Source organism: Indicator indicator, chromosome 26 (assembly GCF_027791375.1).
Source record: "Indicator indicator isolate 239-I01 chromosome 26, UM_Iind_1.1, whole genome shotgun sequence".
Classification (NCBI taxonomy): Eukaryota; Metazoa; Chordata; class Aves; order Piciformes; family Indicatoridae; genus Indicator; species Indicator indicator.
This window is the reverse complement of record NC_072035.1, coordinates 1,456,742-1,469,065: the sequence shown is the minus strand read 5'-3', so window position 1 is coordinate 1,469,065 and position 12,324 is coordinate 1,456,742.

Genomic DNA, 12,324 nt, shown 5'->3' with positions numbered 1-12,324 from the left:
GATAGGTTGGAGCTGGCACTTCTTTGCAGAGACTGCCAGAGACTTCCATGGGTCCTCACCACTAACAAAAAGTTTAGTTTTTATTACTTCAATTTGTCGTCTACAGAGGTAAAGCAAATTAAATATTAGACAGGAAATTACCTACCACAATGTGTCTTGTGTTCTTATCTGGACCTCTGCAAAACAGAGCTCAGAGGCTAAGAAACACCACAGCTCCTGATCACAGCTCCTAGGAGGGCCACATCAACAAGACTCTAAGGTTTGGAACATCCATGGAGAATCAGTGCCTAAAAAGCAATTATTATGGAATTCCTATCTTCATATACAGGAGAACCAAAGTCAATTCTGTTTCTGAAGGCCACAAGCCCAAACTGCTCTGCAAGAGTGTGAAAGAAGGGAAGCAGCTTGGTTAAAGCTCTTAATATCTCATCTTCACATCCTAATATCTTCAGTCCAAAGCAAAACCTAGAAGCAATATACTCAGCAGATTTTTGGTGTATTAAATGAATCACTTCATTACCTTAATGCATAGGAATGGGCTCTGAAAGGTCAGCCAAGTTTACAGACTTGGAAAAGGCTGAAGCTACCTTTGTATTAGAGCTTCTGGAGATAAGCATGAGTAAACCTCCCTACATGTAGAATGAACTCTGCATCAGGAAGCAGTGCTAATCTCTTTTTCTCATGGCTTTCTCTCAGCTCGCATTGTGCTTTGCTGGGTGCTCTCATCATCTTCAAGCGACTGCACAGGCAAGAATGGGGCTCCAGTACTAAAGAAAATGACAAATAACTTGACATACTGAGGCAATTTCTCTTCTCTTTCCTGTGAGCCAGCCCAATTCATTCAAGTAAAACAGATTTTAACAGGAGTGATCCAAACAATTAGCCTAAATAGCACATGATGACTGTGATGATTGCTGCCCTCTGGATCAAGTCTGGTGGTATTTAGCTTATCAAGAATGTGTCTGTTCATACCTGAACAGACAAAACAGACAGTGGGTGAGAGCACAAACAGCTGCAGGATGCTGCAGTAATGTGTCCAAAATCACACACCAGAAAAGTGATGGAGACCCAACATAATTCTGCCATGGGTTTGCATCCCTGGCTGTAGAGAGCAAGGACTGACATAGAAGCTGCCCTGCCTCTGCTCTCATTAAAAGACGTGAGAATTCTATTCCATGCTGCCACTTAGCCTTGTCTCTTAACTTGTAAGTGACTCCCCCTAAAGATAGCAAATGATAAAACAAACAATAAACCAAACCAACTACAAACGAAGACAAAGTTACATTACTATGCAAACCACCTCCCACAGAGGAGCTCCTATTTCTCTGACATTCCTCAGCAAGCAGATTTGGGTTTGGGATGCTCTGCACAAATGTTAATTTATACACAGGATCATTTGTGCAACTAATAAAGGACAAAAGCAGACCAAAAGGAGCAGTTAATTTGCTTGCAGAAGGCTGTACGCTATCTTAGTAAAGTCTCTCCTTTCCTTTGCTGGTTTCCTAGCCACGTAGCATGAACTTACTGAGAAAAGAGATTCTATTTGTAAGGGGATAAAATATAAACTTAAATAAAAAGATAAACTCAAATAAAAAATATAAAGTTTCAGCAAAGCCTTTCTGAGGTGGTCCTAATAAAAAAATGATGGCAGTTGGAGTAGGACACAGGGGGATCATTTAGCATTAAACCTTTTGTGTGACACCACAAGTCTTTTCTCTTTGTGCAATCTCACTTAAGTGAGTAAACTTGGATCTAATTAGAACCAAGTCACAGAAGATGACAAAACTGTTGGAAAAGTGAACTTCATAGGAGAGGAATTACTGAAAGGGAAAAAAGATCTAAACTCCATGATGTAGATAGAAGGAAAATCAGTAGATCTCTGCTGTCTCAGTCTGTGGCACACGTGAGGGGAGGATTCGTGTGGGGATTTCCCCTGTACCCTGTCAGTGGGAGATGGGAGGATGACACACAGGGATGTGGGTGTTTCTGGCATATGCACTGGGGATAAGCTGGTGGTTTCCCTATTTTGATGAGTGTTTGATGACACCAGCAGGTTGAAAACCCCTGCCTGGTCTCCGCAGGTGCTACGAAATTTGTTTCCTCCTGCTGTGAGGCAAGGAGCCAAACTGGTAACTCTGCAGCAAGGAAACTCCTGAGAATATGCATGACTCCTGCTAAATCCCGCAGGCAGGCAGGCAGGCTGCTGATGTTTTAGACATCACGTTTCTAAGGGTGCAGAGAGTGCTGCTAGTTGGAAAGGGTGCTCAAAGCAGGGGCAAGAGTCAAGCAGACATTAGCATGCTGAATGTTATCACGCTTTCTTTGCTAGAGGCCCATTACTGCCTAAGAATGCACCACTCAGGCAGGAGAAGGAAAAGAATGGCTTCAAAAGGACCATGGTTTGTTATCTGCTGCCTCAAACCACCAGCAAGCCTGACCGACTGGACCAGCAAGTATTCTCCAAACTGCTACAGAATGCGGAGAACGGGGAGGATGAAGGTGATAGTCACTCATGGATGCTCTCCAGCAGATGTTCTTCAGGGAGAAAACCTCCTAGAGCTGTTCTCTGCATTCCTGAAGCATCCATCCCAGGATTAGTATAATGGAACTGAAAACCCAGCATTGGACCCTTTCTGTCCCTTTCCTGCTGCCAGGCTCTTACTCCAAGATTTGCTTACCAAGTGAGGTTTCTATCAAACCCAGTCACTGCAGGAATATTCAGCACTCAGCAATTTACTGCACAACCTGCGGCTGAAATCCATGAGACACCTTTAGTGTCATGCACGAAACCATTTGTTTCAGCAGTGTTAAATGGAAACATGACACATCTATGTACAGGATAATGACACCAATACAGAAAGAAGGGCATAACAGCTCCTGGAATGCTTCCCCCTTCCCTGCCAGCCCTCTCCAAAGAAACCCCCATAAGCTGTCACGTTCTGTGGGGATTCAGCATCTCCAGCCACCTTCTTTAAAGCCAGAGAAGGACATTGATAGCAGTTAGGAGCAAGAAATCAACAGCAGCCTAATGAAGAATGCTCTTAGCAGCAAGACAGAGTTTCACCTGTTTTTCAAGTAATATCACTGAAAGAAAAACTCCTTTGGGCTGGGATAGCCTCTGACAGCCTGTAACTGCCAGAAAGCTCATGCACAAGCATGATCTGTAATGGACACCTAGAGTGATTCATCATCTGAAAGGTCTTTGCCAACCAAAATGATTCTATGAACAGGTCAGAACTAAATCCAGCTTATTCAGCAGCTCTACTTCTTCCATCACGTGTACCTCTGCTTTTCCCCCATGCCCTTGCTGCACCAACGCAGGATGTTAAATCCTCATGTGGTACCTTATCAGAAACAAGGAGCACTGGGTAAAGCTTTTGGCAGCCTAGGACACACTGAGGATGGTCAATGTGAGCTGGGTGGTAACTGATGACAGGTTCTCTATATCTGTTTAGAGCAAGAGAAGGTGGTTAGCTTTCAATTACCCTTTACTTTCACAATGCTTCAGGAGGAGAGCTTTCATGGTTCAGCTACAGCTGCAAAGTGTAGTAGACTATGTTTAAGAAGGGTGTGTAAAACTTGGAACATATTTTTCAGTGCCGGTTCCTATCATCAGGACATTGCTCACTGCGACTGTACTGAGCACTTACGACTTGCCTATGTAGATCAGGTTGTCAGTATTGAAGTCACCCCAGATAAGAACTTAGCTTCCATTGCCATCCGAACAGATCACATCCAGAGGGACTGCATAACACTGGCAGCTCACAATCTGCTCTCAGAGATTAGTCCCAGAATAGCAAAAATCTCTTCTAACTCCTCAAATGTCAGTGTTCCTCCTTTAAGCTCACACAAAAGAAGTGCAAATGTTTTGGGAACATCATGCAAAGATCACTGATAGGATGAGAGATGCACATTCCGGGACATTCTGGGTGTGGCCCAGAGGGACAATTACAGTCTGTTCCCATTTGTCCTCACAGATAAAATTTGATCTGAATACTTCAGAGGGCAAGCAACCCATGTACTTATTAAAAAAAGTAAATATCCATGACTATACAGCTGAGGCCCTTTGGTTGTAAGGAGGCATAGAACCTGTCTGAATAAACAGGAGTGCTTGCTGCTAATGTGTGAACAAACAGGTGTAAGCTGCAAAACTGCAACTCCTTGGAATTCTTTCCACATCTAGAAACATTCCTTTCTTATGCTATATGGCCACTTTGAAAACCCTCAGATATTTCCTGCAGAGCAGCATCAGATGTTGCTGTAGGAGAGCACACACAGAGCCATTTTGCCATGCACATCCACTAGAAATGACCTTGCTTGCCTGAAAGAGATCCTAAAATGTACCCTTCTTCTCCCAGATCACAAGGGGTAGGGAGCACTAATTGTTCTTTTACCACCACAGGATACTAAAGTGATTAAGAGTGGCTATTATTTTACTACTTGTTAATGATTGCTCAAGAGACTGGCAATAACAGGCAGGAGACTCATTTCACCATTCAGACTCTTCATCTGATCAGATGCTTCAGTAGATCTGAACACAGGGTACCTCAGACCATGTCAGAACTGAGGTGACTCTCATGAGCAAATCATTGTTAAATAAAATCCATCAAGACTTACTGGTTCAACAGGATGGGGACAGGATGGGACAACTTTCACTGTCAGAGGTGACAACAGTAAAGCTAAGTCCCTAAAGCTACACAAAGGGAGTTTGTTACCAACACTTGTGCATGCCACATGGCTGCCATCACCTCCCAAATTGTGCCAGCAGGTTGGAAGTCCCAAACTGCCTGGAAATAGAGCAGTGGCAGTACCAGGTCCCAAGGCTTCCCTTCTCACTGATCAGTGCCTGCTCCATGCCAGTTGCTGCTTTGCCAAGCAAGCTCCCCACTCAGTGACATAAGTGGAGCCTCTCCCATCCCAAAATCCTGCTGCCACTGGTAGTTTCTGCACACTTGCAGAGCAGTCCTGCACTCTGGATGTTGCTGTCAGACTGAGACACTGTCCAGATTGACAAACTAAAGCCCTTCAACCTCTCATGTCTTGTCAGCACCTGGAAAAATGTCCAGCGGTGCTGCCTTTTGCACCTGGAGCACCTCCCCATGAACTTGTGTTCTCAGCCAGGGGAGGCTGCCTGCAGCTGTTGCCTGTCCTGAAAGGGAGAGCAGCTTGCAGCCCAGCTACTAGGCACTCTCAGGCTGCTTTTTGCTACAGTCTGCAAACTGTGTTTGAATGGTAGATCACAAAAGGCACAGTATCCAGGCACTCATGAAGAACAAGTGTCCCCACAGTAGCCTTATCACTGAAGCTGGAAGAAGATAATCACCACGGGTCACACTCACAGGAAGGGGCATTCTCCCTTAGGACCAAGGCAGAATTTTCTAAGTCTTTGGCCAGCTTATTGCTGTAGTTTTGATTTCTGTTTCTGTAAAACACAGGCATTTTCCTTATCTGAAGAGGAACAAGTCCTCCCAGAAGTCATTTCCAGGCACACAAGGGACAAAAAAGGTGAATGGGAACACCTGTTGCAGATTCACTAAGGGGAAAATTTTGCCTGATGAACCTGGGTTCTACAGTAAGACAACTGACTGTGGGTTTTTGACATCACCTCCCATAGCATCACTGTAGCCACACTGGTGAGGTGAGGACTGTCTGAGACAGCTTAAGAGGTGGGTAAAAAACTCACTGCACCATCAGGCTGAAAGGTCAATGGCTCAAAGTCTGAGCGAAAGCTGATTACAAGTTCTATCAGGTTCAATACTCTTTAATATCTTCATCGATGTCCTGGACCTTGATAACAGATCAGATCTGCAGAGCTGTGAGATCCTGTTCACATTCCTGAGCCATGCCAGACTGCAGCTGCTAGTGGCCCAGCCTTTAATATCCTCATCAATGACCTGACCTTGACAATAGTTCAGAATGTACCTTCAGGGAGTGCAGAGGTGGTATCAAATGCAAGGATCAATTCACGCTCTGGGGGTGAGGGCTGCCATTCAGAGAGACTCCTAGAATGGCTCAGGTTGGAAGGGACCTCAGAGCTCATCTGCTCCAACCTCCGTTACGGTGAAGAACTTCTTCCTAGCATCTAATCTGAATCTCCTCTCCCATAGTTGGATCCATTCTCCCCAGGAGTTGTGCCTTTCATCACCAAATGATGCTGATAAACTGGAGAGAGTGCAATGAAGGGTCACTAAACCAGTTCAGTGCCTAGATCACATGACATCTGAGAAGGGGCTGAGGGACTGGGTTTCTTTAGCATCAAGAAGAAAAGGTGTGGGAGAGGAATCCAATTGTCATCAAATTTCTAAAGAGCAATTACACAGAAGACAGAGCTACTCTTTGCAGAGGTACACAGTGTGAGGACAAGAACAAATGACGACAGACTGCAGCAGGAGAAACTGACCGGACACGGGGTGGAAATTCAGTGTAAGAGGTTAAGCCCTGAAAAAGGTTGCCCTGAAAGACTGAGCAACCTCTGTGCTTGGAGGCTTTCAAAAGCTGATTGGACAAAACTCTCAGCAAACTGATCTAACTTCAGAGTTAGCTCTGCCCTTCATGGTCTTCGGAGACAAAAATTTCAAAGTCAGTGATGCTATCTGGAGATCTCTGACATGTTTCCTGCTCTTCAAAGGCCATCTTGCCACACAAGATGTATGAGGAGCTTATCTCTGCGTGCAGCTCTCCTGTCAGAGGCTCACAGCTCTGACGCACATTCTGACTGTGACAGCACCAAACCCAGCACTGTTACCACTCATTCCTTACTCCTCACTGACAAATCCTGGAGGCTGCTCTCAGGCACACTCTACAAAAGTCTGCAGACAGCAGAGCACACCTCAGTGCCACTGCTTCACTGTGACTTATCTGAACAGAAACTGCACAAGCTGACTGAAACTGCATCAGGGCTGTGGGGGCAAAGTCTGGAAGCTCCTGAGCACCATTTGTTCTGCTCTTATAGAAACCCTCTTTCGAGTGGCAGGTATGGGGCCTGAGTAAGTTTGAGGAAAGCTGACAACGGACCTCACCACTTAACTACAGCTGATTTATTACACTGAAGTGTTGGTGGAAGTGAGGCTACACATCCCAGTATCTCATTAGCCTTACCCCACTGTAGTGAAGTCAGATCTGTTTTTTTTCCAGGCAGCAGCGTTAATTCTCCTCTCAAATGCAGCAAACATAGTTTAGAACCAGTGGAGCAGCTGAGAACTAAGGGCAGCAATGGCTTGGACTTCCCTTTGATTTCTTGATCCCAAAGATGAACAAGGGTGGCCATGAGGCATTGACAATGACATCACCACCCTTGGGATCCTTCCTGTCTGTGGGCCTGGATAGCACTCAGCAGTGGCAGCTGTTTAGACCAGTCAAAAACTGAGCCAGGCTCACTTGCCTCCTCGGTTTTATGCTAGGAATATCTCCTAGAATACAAGCACAGTGCAAACTTGGCAGGGAGTGGCTGTGTAGCTGCAGTGGATTCCTTGCAAGAAGTTTCCAGTATGAAAAAAGTAATGATCCCAATGTAATTACTAGAAAGAGAAGGATGAAGAGGAAGAAAGCAGCTGCTCAATTTTAAGAGTAAACTGAGACTGCCCAAAACACAAAAATAAACCTCCTGCTCTCTATAACTGCATTTTTGTGTTAAACTGACTGTGACCTAACTAATTATAATGGAATACACACCAAAAGCAGAAAAGTCAACTTTAAAATTAGTGCAATATTAAACTTACACCCATAGGAAATACTTCCCCATTCCCTTTCCCTGCTCCTAATTTTCGTTTTCCTATTCCAAACAGACTTCTTGGCCAGCACAGGCCTGATCTTTGCTTGGCAAAGGCTTGTCTTTAATGTGACCCATAATACACAGTAACAAGTGCAGGGTAAACAGAGAACACCAGAGAAGGAAACATACCCAGTCCTGCAGGCTGGTTGCTCTGGCCATACTGAGAGCTCAGTGAACTGCAGCTTCCCGCTTCACCTTTCCATTCTCCAGTTGCACCACTTCCATTAGCCAGGAGACTGCAAGGCTGCTTTATGTAGGCTTCATGGCACTAATGGAGAAAGTAGATGTTAATGGCTAACATTTGGTTCTGAATGATGTTTCTAGGGTTTAATGGCTTATGTCTCCTTGGCAACAAACACATGATGGGCCTTTTAATAAGGTTTGCATACGAGCTGTGTACGGGATCATGCCAGAGATCCCAGCTGACAAGGTTTCCAAAACATAATGTCTTCAGAAGAGGAGAGTTAACCTTTGACAAAGGAAGGACCACACTGGTGAGCTGGCAGGGACCTCTCCCTCCTCCTGCTAAAACCACAGGCTCCCACTTTCAGCATCTGTAAGGTTCACAGAGATCAAATCAGTGACCAGCCATTATCCAAAGCAGACTATCCTCACTTATTTTACTTTAGTATAATTGCATTAACTTCCTGGTTATCCATTTTTTTTAAGCAGGATGATATTCTAGGAATTCAAATCAGCAGCAGGGCTGCACTGAGGTTCATCCTGCAGAAATCTTGCATAAACCCCAAGCTGCTTAGTCTGTTTGGTATTTTTCTACAGAACAACTTGTTAGAAGGGAGGGACTGCAGCCTTTTCCAGAACTTCAGCATGCTTTGTGAGCACAGGAGGGTATCCCACCTCCACAGATAAAAAATCTTGAGCTCTAAAAACCTCTCTGATGAAAAAGCAGACTTCTGATGAACATGCACAGACACAATTAACTCTTAAGACTGAAGCCAGCACAGATCATTCAAGTGCCACTCTTAAGTGCCTCTAACATTTCTATTTCATAGATTCATAGAATGGTTTAGGTTGAAAGGGACCCTAAAGCTCATCCAGTTCCAACTCCCCTGCTGTAGGCAGGGACACCTCCCACTAGCCCAGGTTGCTCAAGGCCACATCCAACTTGGCCTTGAACACCCTCAGGGAGGGAGCATACACAATCTCCCTGGGCAACCTGTTCCAGTGTCTCACCACCCTCATTGTAAAGAATTTCTTCATAATCTCCAGTCTAAATCTGCCCTCCTCAGGGTTCAATCCATTGCCCCTTCTCCCGTCACTCCAAGTCCTTCCCCACCTCTCCTGTAGCTGCCTTCAGCTACTGGAAGGCTGCTCTAAGGTCTCCCTGGAGCCTTCTCTTCTCCAGGCTAACAGCCCCACCTCTCTCAGGCTGTCCCCGTTATGGGACACAAGGCCACATTAGTTGTTATTTTTTTCCCATCATGTCTCTGAAAATAATTAAAGTAATTAACTTTACATAAATCTTGACTGACTCCAGTCTTTATAACACCATGAAACCAGCAACAGGCCAACAGGAGTAGAACATGAAGCTCCAGCACAGAGTGCCAGGTAATTAACTTGTTTATCCACTTGGGCTGCCTTTCCCATAGTGCCTGGTGCGGCCAGGAACGAGCTCAGCCTTGTGATCCCTGAGCACCTCATGGCACTGACGGAGGAGAGTAACGCACACAGGGCTCAAGCAAGGCAGGCATCAGCACCAAAACTAAGGGCAAAGAGAGCCCTGCAGAGTTAAGAGCTAGGACCTGCATTCTGCATCGTTGCTGGTAGCTTCAGACACACACTAACAAGACCTACTGAGGGGAAGTGAAGTGTGGTTCAATACTCAGCTTACACAGACTCCTGTGCTGCTGAGTCTGCTTGTGAGTCAGGGACAGGAGAGAGAAACAGAAGGTGCTAATGAGCTGCTCCATGGTGCTGTGAGAGGCAGGCCTATTCTGCAGGTGGTGTCTCTACAGCTTCTGTGGAAAGCAACCAAATTAAATTTCCAGTGCTAATGGGTGCTCCACAATCTACAGCATGAGGAAGGAAACACTGATGAAGTCCTAGAGACTTCCACTCAGAGGAGATACAAAGACTCAGTTAAATAAACCCAAACTTCCTTCCATGATCTGGAAGGCAGCTTTGGTGCTGTAAAATTACAGTGAGCAAGGGAGATTCTCTGGGTGCTGCTGACACATCTCACTGACAGTCCTGAAATGCTCCTCAGAGAGGATACCACAGATCCCTCCTTTTCCCTCCACATCTTATGTTCCAGAAGGAGAAATTTACCTCCTCCCACTGTCACCACTGGCCTTTGCTCAGCTTTTTCATCCAAAGCAGTTGGAGACTTCAGAGTGAAACAATTCCAGACCCAGAAGAATACTCTATACTTCCATCTGGACCAAGAAACACAATGAGAGTGTAATCGAACACGTGAAAATGAGATCAAGTAGATAGGGAAGAAAACAGAAGGTGGAAGCAGCACCAAAATAAAAAGTGGAACAACTGGTATGAGAGCCATGTCTACAAATCACAGTGAAGAGAACTGCACTGAATGAACCAGGTGTGAACTGAACCACTGGAGCTGGCTCAGGGAGGAAAGATGAGAGCAAGCCTGTGCAAACAGAGAACCCTCTTTGATTTCTCTCCTTTGTTCAATCACATCATGTCACATCAGGCTACATCAGTGCAACCAGGACTCCTCAACAGCTATTGCACCAGGCTGAGCAGAACTCAAGAATGGGAGCATGAAATTGCCTCTGCTTGCTGCTTCACAGGATGTAAAGAAGGACTCAGGACAGAGCATCACAAAAGTGAGGAGGCAGTTTCTATAAACCTTCCAAACTGGTATGCCAGTCAGTTTCACCAGGCAGTGTTGCCATCACTGCTTCATTCATTGCAAACAAATTGTTATTGCCAGTTTAACAAAGCAGTCAATGCATCAGTGACACAGAAGTAGCAAGTATGAATAACCAGCTGCAATGCTCCTTCTCCAGGAACAGAAAAGGAAATCAATTCATTTACACACAACTCAACCACTCAGAACAATACCTATCCTCCCTTCCTCTGGTACACACAAACTCTTCCTCTAAAATAAACAATATGAGCTTCAAATTTAAGGAGCATCATACGGTGCTTAACATGGCATAAATACAGTTTTCAGAGGGAAACTGCCCTGAGAGATTTTCTACCTGCTACTTTATCCAATAAAAAATCTGTAATCCGCCTACCCCTCTGCTTTGCATTTTGAATCCATCTCCCTGCCTCGAACCAAAAAGCACTTGGCCTGGTGGCTGTGTAATTAAGTGAAAGCCTCAAACAACACAGCACCTTATCAAGCACAGGTATGCCAAGAAGCTTAACAGTGACATCAAACTCGTAAAGTTAGCTACTGAAGGCCAGCATGCAGAGCATGTCGAGCTTCCACGTGCACAGCTGAAGATATTGATCTCAGTGCAAGAATGATCCCAAAGGGCACAGAACTGCAGAGACTGCAGGTATACAGGAGCAAGGTGCTCCAACCTGATGATGACCTTTTTATAAAGACATTGTACGAAGTGCTGTTGATTGATACAAATATAAACAAATGTCTCTCAAAAGCAGATTGAAATAAAAAGAAATACAGCCGAGTATGTTATCTTCATCCAAGGTTGTACTATAGGAAAAAGAAATAGTTTGTATAAATTCCTCTAAAATTATTCCTTTAGTACATCTAGTCTTAAATATAGGGTTATAAATGGCAGATGTGCTTTGTCATTTCCTTCATATACAAGCTGATGATGTTTATCTAATATAAACACGTTGTATTTTAATGCCACTGCACCAAGTCCAAAAGTGCTCTGATATTATTGCTTGTGACAACCCTGACATAAATAACAGAAACACAGAACAAAACTTACTTGTGCTCTGCAGATTTTGGAAGGTTTCATTTGTACACTTTTCCTTTTTTCCAAAAAAACCCAAATCAGTAGTGATTATAGTAGTGGTCCCCTCCAGTCATGCTTAGGGAGCAAGAGCAATGACCCTGCTGTGCCACAGCACAGAGAGAACTTTGCCAGCCCAATCCTAATAAACATCATGTCTCAGTGGATCTCTGCTCCAGCCTTTTGGTCATAAAGTGCAAAGAAGCAGTCCCACAGCCTCTGAAGTCTCTTGCTGAAAACACAGCTGTGGGTCACAAGTCACACTGTATCCCTCTAGGAAGATATTTATAGGTTCTGTCCTGTGTTTCAGATAAAACATAGGCAGAAAAATCGCACACTCTCAGGTGTAAAGGTATAGAGCAGGTACGAACATTTTGTTAGCGACTTAACATCACAGAGAGGCCATTTTTAATGTAATTCATAACTAAGTCATCACTGGGGGGTTAATTAACAAAGAGTGTGGATCTCTGAGCACAGCGCAACATTGTAAGAACAAAAGTCTCCAGCAGATGGAAGCATCAGGCAGCAAAAACTGTGCTTCCTGAGCGCTGTCTGTACTGCAGCACTGCCGGCTGCCTCCCTGCCTATCTGTAGATACCCCAAGTGGCTGACGCTGGTGGAAAACAAATC